The sequence below is a fragment of the Triticum dicoccoides genome, chromosome 3A (genome assembly GCF_002162155.2).
Source record: "Triticum dicoccoides isolate Atlit2015 ecotype Zavitan chromosome 3A, WEW_v2.0, whole genome shotgun sequence".
NCBI classification, from domain to species: domain Eukaryota; kingdom Viridiplantae; phylum Streptophyta; class Magnoliopsida; order Poales; family Poaceae; genus Triticum; species Triticum dicoccoides.
Genome location: NC_041384.1, coordinates 27,206,722 through 27,217,024, shown reverse-complemented (window position 1 = coordinate 27,217,024; position 10,303 = coordinate 27,206,722).

Genomic DNA, 10,303 nt, shown 5'->3' with positions numbered 1-10,303 from the left:
CAATAATCATCTTTGGTTTTGGACACAGTTTTGCCCTTGGCTGACTTGTTGCCTTTGACCCTTGCCTTCTTGGTTTTAATGGATGAGGGTTGACGCTCTTCCCTAATATTGATATCTTTCAAGACTTGTCTTGCCCTCGGACCATCTGTACTCTTTTCTGAAAAAGGGGAGAGCTCCCCATTCCTAGTTCTCCTGTAACTGGATTCCCCGGAAGCGGAACGAAAAGAGTTTTCCATGAGATGGTAAATGAAAATGATTAGTCCCAAAAAAATAAGTCAAAGATAGAAGAGCCTAGATTCCAAATGAAGAAATGGAAACTCGAAAAGGATCCTTCTAATTCTCAAAGAATGAGGGGAAAACAAGTTCATAGTAACAGGTGGCCGTTGAGCTCCTAGTTTGACTATTGGTGCCAGACTACAAATGGATACAAATTGACCTTGTGGATCCGATGATACCACGCCTGGGAGACTTTAAGAAGAATAAGAAGAAGAAGGCGGATTCAATTCTTCAAGTCAAAGTCAAGGGCTACTTTTATAAAGGCTAAAATCACTTATTTTTTGGCTTTGTGACCCCTCCAAACAAAATATTTACTTGTTACTAATAAAAACTCAAAAAGTTTAGCCTACGGCAGGTCCGCCAGAAAAACTCAAAAGAGAAAGAAGGCGGAATATTCAAACAGTGTGCCAAGCAAACTCTTGCACACATTTTTTGTGATATACATCATATCAAGAGAATGGGGCGTACTGAGTAGTTCCCAATACTGCAAGCCCTAGAAAACAGACTTCCTTTTCCATACTTTTAGCGGTATTTTCTCAGAGGACTTCTTCTTTTCTTTCCTGGCTTAGGGAAATCTTCCCAATTCATTAACATTTTCATCATTTCTTCTCCAGACCTCTTATGTGGTGGCCCTCGGGTAGTCCTGGCCATCTCAGGCCCGGCCCTGTCGGCCCACCCAGGCCCAGCCCTAAAATCCAGGGCCTAGGCCCGATGGGCTTTTCCGTGGGCCGGGCTTGGGCCTGAGTTTTGAGCCCACCAGCAGAGGCTGGATGGGCTTGGACTTGGCATATTGGCATTTTAAGGAAGAGGCCCGGCCCACGGCCCTAAGCCCTAAGGGCTTTTTACCAGATGGCCGGGCTTGGGCTTGAAAAGTAGGCCCGATGGTAGGGCCTGGGAGGGCCTGGGCCTCAGTTTTTTGCCATGGGCTTTTTTAGGCCCAGCCCAAGCCTGGCCCGGCCCGGCCCATGGCCAGATATACCCTCGGGTCTCATTAGTGTTGTCAAACAGATCTACACGAGTTCTCCACTCGTCCTCTTTGTCAAGCCACCTTCTATGGCCCATGAAAACTGTTTTGCTACTGCCCTTTTTCGATAGCTGCCGAAAAGATGTTCCATCCATACATTTAACACAACCGCAGTGTCCATGGCATGCCCGACCGAAGATATATCTGTAACCCATAGTCATGAATGGTCATGACCAATGCTGCTCTCATGTGTAAATAATTTCCTGTGCTAGCATCCCAGGTTTGACCCCTTCGGGCTTCCATAATATTTCTAACTCCTCCTTCAACAGCTCAAGATATGTGTTGATATCATTGCCAGGTTGGACTGACCCTTGAATTAGCATAACCATGTGTATGTACTTTTGTTTCATACAAAGCCAGGGAGGGAGGTTGTATATCCATACAAATATGGGCCATGTACTATGTGTGCTACTCTGTTTGCCAAATGGATTTAGTCCATCACTACTGACACCCAACCTAGGGGTTTCTTGGTTCTGCTGTGAATTCTGGTTCTAAACTATCCAGTGCTTTCCACTGACAACTATCTGCAATATATCTCAGAATGCCAACACTTTTAGACATTCTAGTCTTGTGCCAACTCATGTTCTTTGTTTCCTTTGGGTCAGCGAAATAACGCTACAAGCGAGGAATGAATGGAAGGTACCATACAACCTTTAGGTTCCTTCTCTCTGGGCTTGTATCAGGGTTCGTTGCAAGTTGGACACTCTATTTTGTTCTCATACTCATTCCAATATAAGATGCAATCGTTTACGCATATGTGATATCTTACGTGCAGCAAATTACGCAGGCACACGATCTTCTCTTCCTCATCGACACTACGAGGCAACAAATTCCCCTTGGGCAAAACTTTATAAATATTCCAATGTAGCATCCAGACTTGCATGTGTGTTCTTGAATCTTGCATTGATGTCCTGAAGTTTGAGTGTGACGTGCAGGCGGGTGTGCTCGGGATCGCAACCTTCATACAGTGGAGTTTTCATGTATAATTCCATTTGCGCCAACTTTAGAGCCTCTTTAATAGTAGCTCTCTTGGTTGTCATCTACTTCCGAAGCAGATATTTAACATGAGGATCTTGTAGCATTGTAGTCAACGACATATCCTGCGTAACAGTCTCATGATCCTCTTCATGTTCGGGGTGGCATTTCATCATTTTCTCCTCCATGGGCATGTTCATAGTTTCGTCCTTTTGGTAGCTCTACTTCATCGACAGAGTTTTCCGCATCATTGTTTCCTCCTTCTTCATCGCTAACATTCTCCTCACCATGCTTTGTCCATCGTGTATAATCTGCAACAAAATCGTGACGGAGCAAGTGTGCCATCATGCTGCCTTCGAACGGGTTGTGCAAAACTTCATTTTGCATGTCGAACATGGACATAATATCTACACTTCACCCTTTTGTATCATATTTTCCACCGCAAAATTGAGAAAGCCCTTCACATTTTGATCCATATTGAATCTTTCGATAGATCAAGCAGCGCTGCAAAGGTAAAAGTACAAAAATAATTACATATATTACCAATGATGGCATAAACATCGGCATGACCTTTGCTAAAAAAGGGACATATTGAGTGCCAAAATTTTGATGAAATGAAAATGAACCAACGTTTCGCCAAAACATTGGCAAGTCTCTAGACATTGCATGCAAAATGAAACATCGCATGAGACAATAATTCGCGACCAATGCAATTTCTATAGCTAGCAACTAATGACACACACATCCATCACATATCCACCCATATGCGCATGCATCATATATATGCACATAAATTAACGAGAAGTTTTTATCTATTTTACCTCATCAAAGGTGCGGGAGCGGGGGCGACCGTACCTAAGTTGAAGGCACCATTAATGAAGTGTGGTGGAAATTTTAATGCAAGTGTGTGTGTTTGAGTAGGTGGAGAATGTTGGGGAACGCAGTAATTTCAAAAAAATTCCTACGCACACGCAAGATCCATCTAGGTGATGCATAGCAACAAGCAGGGAGAGAGTGTCCATGTACCCTCGTAGACCGAAATCAGAAGCGTTAAGTAACGCGGTTGATGTAGTCGAACGTCTTCGTGATCCAACCGATCAAGTACCAAACGCACGACACCTCCGCGATCAGCACAAGTTCAGCTCGGTGACGTCCCTCGTACTCTTGATCCAGCTGAGGCCGAGGGAGAGTTTCGTCAGCACGACGGTGTGCTGACGGTGTTGATGAAGTTACCGACACAGGGCTTCGCCTAAGCTCTACAACGATATGACCGAGGTGGAAATCTGTGGAGGGGGCACCACACACGACTTAGACAACTGTCAACTTGTGTTCTAGGGTGCCCCCCTCCCCACGTATATAAAGGAGGGAGGGGGAGGCCGGCCGGCCCTCATAGGCGCGCCAAGGGGGAGGAATCCTCCTCCTAGTAGGAGTAGGACTCCCCCCCTTTCCTAGTCCTACTAGGAGAAGAAGGAAGGAGGCGGCGCCGCCCTCCCCCTAGTCCAATTCGGACTAGGCCCATGGGGGGCACGCGGCCAGCCCTTGGCAGTCCCTCGCTGTCCCCCCTAGGCCCAATAAGGCCCATTACTTCTCTGATGGTTCCGATAACCCTTCCAGCACTCTGATATTTATCCGGTGACCCCCGGAACTCATCCGGTGTCCGAATAACATCATCCAATATATCATTCTTTATGTCTCAACCATTTCAAGACTCCTCGTCATGTCCGTGATCACATCCGGGACTCCGAACTACCTTTGGTACATCAAAACACATAAACTCATATTACCGATGGTCATCGAACGTTAAGCGTGCGGACCCTATGGGTTCGAGAACTATGTAGACATGATCGGGACTCATCTCCGGTCAATAACCAATAGCGGAACCTGGATGTTCATATTGGCTCCTACATATTCTACGAAGATCTTTATCGGTCAAACCGAATAACAATATACGTTGTTCCCTTTGTCATCGGTATGTTACTTGCCCGAGATTCGATCGTCCGTACATCATACCTAGTTCAATCTCGTTACCGACAAGTCTCTTTACTTGTTCCATAATGCATCATCCCGTAACTAACTCATTAGTCACATTGCTTGCAAGGCTTATAGTGATGTGCATTACCGAGAGGGCCCAGGGATACCTCTCCGACAATCAGAGTGACAAATCCTGATCTCGATCTATGCCAACTCAACAAACACCATCGGAGACACCTGTATAGCATCTTTATAATCACCCAGTTACATTGTGACGTTTGATAACACATTAAGTGTTCCTCTGGTAATCAGGAGTTGCATAATCTCATAGTCATAGGAACATGTATAAGTCATGAAGAAAGCAATAGCAATAAACTAAACGATCATAGTGCTAAGCTAACGGATGGGTCTTGTCCATCACATCATTCTCTAATGATGTGATCCCGTTCATTGATACGTCTCCAATGTATCTATAATTTTTGATTGTTCCATGATATTATATTATCAACATTGGATGTTTTATATGCATTTATATGCTATTTTATATGATTTTTGGGACTAACCTATTAACCTAGAGCCCAGTGCTAGCTTCTACTTTTTCCTTATTTTTGAGTCTTGCAGAAAAGGAAAACCAAAGAGAGTCCAATTGACCTGAAAATTCATGGAGATAATTTTTGGACCAAAAGAAGCCCATGGAGTACCGGAGATGGGCCAGAAGAGTCTCGAGGCACCCACGAGGGTGAGGGGCGCGCCCTGTCGTGGTTCTAACTCTGACAGTGATGTAGGGGGGTGAATATGGAGAGGCTAGATCTTAGCTATTGGGAAGTTGTTACACGCGAGGTTTACGAGTTCAGGCCCTTCTCAGAGGAAGTAATAGCCCTACGTCTCGGAGCCCGGAGGCGGTCGACTGGATTATGCGTGTATGGATTACAGGGGTGCGAACCCTTCACACTGAGGAGGGGGGTGGCTTATATAGAGTTCGCCGGACCCCTCCCGCCCTCAGTAATGCAGGGTTTAAGGTACATTTAAGGTTGGGTGTTACTGGTAACGCCCCTAATAAAGTGCTATAATGATCATAAAGACTACTTAACAGCCGACCGTTTGCCTGTGGAGTGACTTTAGGTCTCCTAGCAGTCGAGTGGTTGGCTTCATGGTCGGGTGATAGCTTCTTGGTCGAGTGTCTTGAACCCGTCGAGTGGGATACCTTCAAGTCGATTGAAAGGTGACTTCTTCTAGGGGTGTCCTAGGGTAGGACTCTTTGGTCAGGTCCGTGTCCCTACCCTAGGTACATGTCTTCATCATTAGCCCCCAAATGGATCGAGGTTAGAGTGGGGAAAGAGTTGGGGATCTTTCCGACTAGTTCTTCGGGCTATGTGAGCGCCTCGTTTTGGGTCAATCGTCACGGATGACGTTGCCAACCTTTTTCAGTCGCCTTGATCCATTCCAGGCCTTTCGTCGAGTGAATTTCTTTGTTTGTGACATACCGAGCGTCGGCGCGATCGGGGTCTTCTGTTTTGACAAGGTGTCCTGTGGCCCGCGGATGTCGCGGGATTCGGATTTTGGGAAGCGCGTGGGACGGGAGCGGCCGCAGTAATCGGAAGCGATAAAGTGGAAGCCCCTCGATTCCCGCGTCGCCTTTTTCGCCACGTACTGCGTGCGCGTCTGCTACGGGATTTGACTGGATGGCCTGGGCCTACCAGTCAGCCACTTGGAAGCGGTTCCTTATAAATCGCTGATTCGGGGTTTTCAAGCAGTGCGCTCTCTTCTCCTCCTTTCTTCCGCCTCTCCCCCTTCGCAAGTCCTTCCGCCACCTCCATTCTCGCCCCAGCGCAGCAGGCCTGTGCGAGACTTTGCCGGCGACGATGACGAAGAGCAAGACCTCCGCTCTGGAGCGCGCGAAGAAGGCGGCGGCGGCGGGGAAAGGGAAGAGGTCTGCTCGGGGCGGATCCTCCTCCAGGACCGCTCTGCCCAAAGGTTGGATCCAGGGCGTCTGGATGCCATCGGTGCTCCGGCAAGAGGATCTCGACGACATGGTCGAGGGGGGAGTCATTCCCCATGAAGCTGCGCGTCTTCCAGGGGGAGAGATCGAACCTCAACCCCGCGACGGTGAGTGTGTTCTCCTAGCCACCCACATCGACCGAGGGTTTTCTCTGCCGCCCCATCCTTTCTTTCGGAGTTTCCTGAATTTCTTTGGAGCGCAGCTCCACCACTTCACTCCCAACTCCATTGTCTACCTTGCTGCTTTCATCTCCATGTGTGAGGCTTTCTTGGGTTGTCGACCCCATTGGGGACTCTTCAAACACATCTTTACCTGCCGTTCTCAATCAGTCAAGAGGGCTAAGTCGAGTGACGAGAGGACGCAGGTGATCCAGCTGTGCGGGGGCCTGGCGATCCAGACGAGGGGGAAGAGTTGTTTTCCATCTATCACCTTCCCGGAGTCGGTCTGTGGCTGGCAGTCGACCTGGTTCTACTGCAAGGACGAGGCGACCCCCGGACAGTCGACTGGTCTTCCTCCTTTTTCCCTCGACCGAGCCGAGAAGCCTGCCTCTCTGAAAATCGCGCCGGAGGAAAAGGCCAAAGTCAAGGTGCTGGCAGGTCGAGTGGTTGAGCTTGTCCGCGAGGGCGTGACTGGTATGGACCTGCTGGAGGTCTTTCTTCAAAGGCGCATCCAACCACTCCAGGCCCGCGACCATCCGATGTGGCTGTATTCGGGTCTTGACGACACCACTCGGGTCCACCCGGAGGAGGTCACCGACGAGATGGTGGAGGGGTGGCTGTCGAGCATCACGGGGAACAAAGACAACCCCCAAGGAGCCAGGAGGGTAACCCCACTCGACAACTCATATGAGGTGGACCAGGTATGTCTTTGTGCTCCCGACTGATATCTTGTCTTCTGCATTGGTCTTCTTTGAATAAGTCGATTGACTTTCGTCTTGCCTGTTGTTTTCCAGGCGACCACCGAGATGTACTCGACGCCCAACGGGGCACAGGGGTCGACTGAGGAAGGGGAGGCGAGCGGAGGTGAGAGCGGGGACAACCAAGGCGAGTGGGAGTCCGACGGTGAGGGAGAGGGAGGCGACGACATCTTCTCCAGCGAAGGGGAGGAGGAGGAGGTTGAACCCCCTCGCCCGGAGGGGCGATCCAAGCTCACCCACGATCCAGCGCGGGAACATGGCAAGGCGACCGCTCCTGTTGGGCAATCGTCGAAACGCCCTCGGACCTATTCTCCTCCGCCGACTGGGAAGGCTCCCAAGCATCCACGAGCGACGCCATCCAAGCCGCCCAAGGCTCTGCCCAAGATGAAGATAGCTGTTCCTACCATTTCTGGGTAATAATAAGACTTGCTTTCCTTTGTCGACCGTGGACGGATCCCTGGTCGATTCACTGAACCAACTGATTGACTTTCGAGATTTGCAGCGGTGCTACTTCTAAGGTCTCCGCCAGGAACGACGACCAAGAGATGGAGGACGCTGTTACCTCCAACCCTGGTACGATTGCTGACGTCCTGCCTTTGAGTCGACTGAACTTTTATTGCTACTCTGGTCGATTGAATGTTTTCCTTGTAGCTCCTCCTCATGTTATCGACCTCCCGGATGACGACGACGACGGTCCGTTGAGAGTGAGGAGGCACAAGAGGGCGTCGGCTGACAAGACCCCCCAATCCGCTCCGGCGTCCGAGGCTGTGGCTCGGGATGGTGGTGACACCACTCGGGCTTCTGTGACCTTCGCCGTTCCTCTGGCAAGTGCGCGGCCCTCGGCGTCGACTGCGGATCCACCTTCGCTTTTTGCTGCGTACCCCGTCCCTGAGGACCAAGCGGCTGCTGCAAAGGAGGCTATACGCCTGGCGGGGATCATGATGGAGCAAGTGAAGATGGCTCGGGAGGCCAGCCTAGCAGCCTATGACGCGAGTTCGGCTCTTCAGAGCAACGTCCAGGTCAGTCGACTCGACACTTGGTCTGTTATGATATGCTGTTTGAAGAGTCTCTTTTCCGAAGATCTTTTGTATCTGTATCTGTACACCCACTGGGTGTGTCTGCCAACCTTTTGGACGAGTGGGGGCACACTAAGTGCACCCACTGGGTGTAGTCCCCGAGACTACGGTGGACTGCTGGCAGTCGACTGTAGTCTTTACATTGTGTTGCTATAGCTGTATTTCTTCACTCGGTTTGGTCGGGCCAGGTCGAGTGGAATTGTATCCGGTCGAGTGCGGGCAATCGACTTTTTTTTGGTCGAACCAGTGGGGGCACGCTGAGTGCACCCACTGGGTGTAGTCCCCGAGACTACTGTCGAATGTTTTTGATTCGGCTGTGGTCTTAGAAACGTCACCATTGTCTCTTAGTTACTCGGAAGCAACTTATCTTGGACGTCTGTCAACTGATTTTCCTTTTTACAGAAATCTTGCGAACTTGTAGCTCGCTATACTGAGTTGGAGAATCAGCAGATCCAGCTCAACCTTAACTTGAATCTTGCTCAGGAGAATTTGAGGAAGGCGCAAGAAGAAGCGAAAGGTATGGCTGGTGAGGTTCTCTATTCTTAACGGGTGGCTTTTCTTTCTTCTCCATTCTTGATGTTGGTTCCACTCGACGCGCCACAGATAAACTGGAGGAAGCTCTGAAGAAGAAGGACCAAGACCTTGCAGAGGCACAGAAGGAGGCCTCAAGCAAAACAAAGCTTGCAGAGGAGAAATTGGCTTCGGTCGGAGCTCTTGAACAGGAGAACTCCAGACTGAAAACCGCTCTCGAGACAGCTAATCGAGATGCCAGTCGACTGAAGAAGGAGAAGATGGCTCTGCACGACAAGGCGGGTGAGCTGGTGGGGAAGGTAAAAGATCTGGAAGCTTATGTCGGTGGACTTCCCAAGAAGTTGTTCATCATGCTCGAAGGTAATTACTCTGCCCCGACTGTCTTGCAGTTTGCCGAGCCTGCGTAGGGCCACTGTCTTACTCTTGAATCGTGTTTGCAGAATTCTGTCAGAACTTTGAAGAGGAGACCAGTCGAGTGGAGCCAAGCTTGGACCCTGTTAACTCTCTTGTGAAGGACGAGGCTGCCATGAACGTGCTTCGACCGGAGTCTCGTGTTGCCAGCGTCGTTGATTATCTGGCTCGGCTGAAAGTCGCAATGTCGCGGATCGACACATCACTCTGGCCTGGGACGACGCTTCGGAACGACCTCGAGTCTCTGATGGCTCGACTTAACAAAGTCCCAGGTCGAGTGGCGGAATGGAAGAAATCTTCTGCTAGATGTGGTGCTGATGTCGCTCTGTCTCTGGTCCACGTCCATTGCAAGGAGGCGCGAGAAGAAAAGCTGGTGGCCATCCAAGTTGCCAATACCAGGAAGCACAACTTTCAAGACTTCATGGAGACCTTCATCGCTGCTCCCACCCGCATTGCCTACGGGATCGACTTGGATGAGTTCGTCGCCCCTTCCAGTCCTCCTCCCGAGGAGTGAAAAACTTTGAATTTGCCTCGGGATGCCGAGTGGATTTGTAACCGTTTAAACTCCGCTGAGCCGAGGGCTCGAGTACTTTGAGGTCTGGGGCCTTCTGGGCTTTTTCTGAACTTGATTTCTCGTTGGATATCTTCACGGTTTGATTCGTCGAGTGGAACTTGATCTTCACTCGGAACAATCTTGTATTTGCGACGCAGCTCCGAGGGAGAAGGTAGCGGTCGACTTGCGGATTGGGTCGAGTCTTGTACTTAGGCGAGCACTAGGCTGTAGCTAAGCCTCCGAGCGAGATGTTTCCTCTCCACTCGGTAGGATTTTTAAACACTTAGGCGAGCACTGGGCTGCAGCTAAGCCCCCGAGTGGGAGGTTTGCTCTCCACTCGGTAGGATTTTTTCAAACTTAGGCGAGTGCCAGACTGCAGCTAAGTCTCTAGGTGAGAGAACTTAGGAGAGTGCTGGACTGCAGCTAAGCCCCTGAGTGGGAGGATCGCTCTCCACTCGGTAGGATTTTTTCAAACTTAGGCGAGTGCCGGACTGCAGCTAAGTCTCTAGGTGAGAGAACTTAGGCGAGTGCTGGACTGCAGCTAAGCCCCCGAGTGGGAGGTTTTCTCTCC